We start from the raw sequence: 1,139 nt of genomic DNA on the forward strand, positions 1-1,139 counted from the left end.
GTTTTTTAATGCAGCATAGTATTCCATTGTGCGAATATACCACAGCTTCTCTAGCCATTCGTTTGTTGATGGGCACTTAGGTTGTTTCCAACTCCTTGCTGTTGTGAACAAAGCTGCAATAAACATGGGTGTGCATATATAACTTTAGATTATTTGTACCTGAATTATATGGCCAACTTTTAAATTATGCAAGTGTATTTTAATTTATTTTTATACTTAAGTTACATTGAGCTGAATTTTCTCACTTACAATTGAAAATATTAGAGTTTCAGTTGACAGACTTTAAATTATCATATTTTAAAAGAAGAGGCAAGTTACATCATGTGAAGGTTCTCCTGCTCATGAGAAATGTAGGTGTGGTAGGCAGAGAGTTGACTACCTAATTTTATCTTTCTCTGCTTTACTACTTTCATAATCTCAATTCTTTTCCAAGTGGCAATGTGCCCAGATTAAAAACACATTCTTCAGACTCCTCACTTAATTGGGGATGGCAATATGATAACAGTCTGGGACAATGAGATATAAACAGAAATCTTAGAATAGAATTCCCAGAAAAGTGGCTTAGGTGAGAGCCAGACTTTCATGTACTTACTCTTTTATTCAGTTGGGGACATATTCACAGTGTTTAGAACTATGAAGACTGGCTCCTATACTTCAAGAATGTTGAAGCAGATAAAAAAAGGAAGCCATTACATTGATGAAAGCATGCTATTGACACACCAGCTAGAAGCTAGAAGACCAGCTTATTAATGTCTTAATAAGGTTTGTGTAAAAAGCAAACCTCTATTTGATTAAGTGAATGTAATGAAAATTTTAGTTATATGCATTTGGACCTTCTTCCAAAATGACTCAGGCTTTCCATGGAAAGTCAACCATGTGTGGGAAAAGGGAGAAAAATGAGAGTGTATTGATGATTTCATCTTTTGTGTCTTTTCTAAGAAACAGATGAGCTTGAATTTGATATGGCCTTCATAAGCCATCTAACCAGAAAAAAATATTCATAATCCAATAGTACTACAGAGTCTTCGTGGCCTAATGAGTAAAATAGTGGATTTCCAACTCAGAGGCATTTGGAATCCACCAGATATCTCCTCCTATATGATTTACAGCCTCTGAAAACCTACTGGAGGGTGAGTTAT

This window comes from Elephantulus edwardii, unplaced genomic scaffold, assembly GCF_000299155.1.
Source record: "Elephantulus edwardii isolate Elephantulus edwardi_28Jun2011 unplaced genomic scaffold, EleEdw1.0 scaffold00224, whole genome shotgun sequence".
NCBI classification, from domain to species: Eukaryota; Metazoa; Chordata; class Mammalia; order Macroscelidea; family Macroscelididae; genus Elephantulus; species Elephantulus edwardii.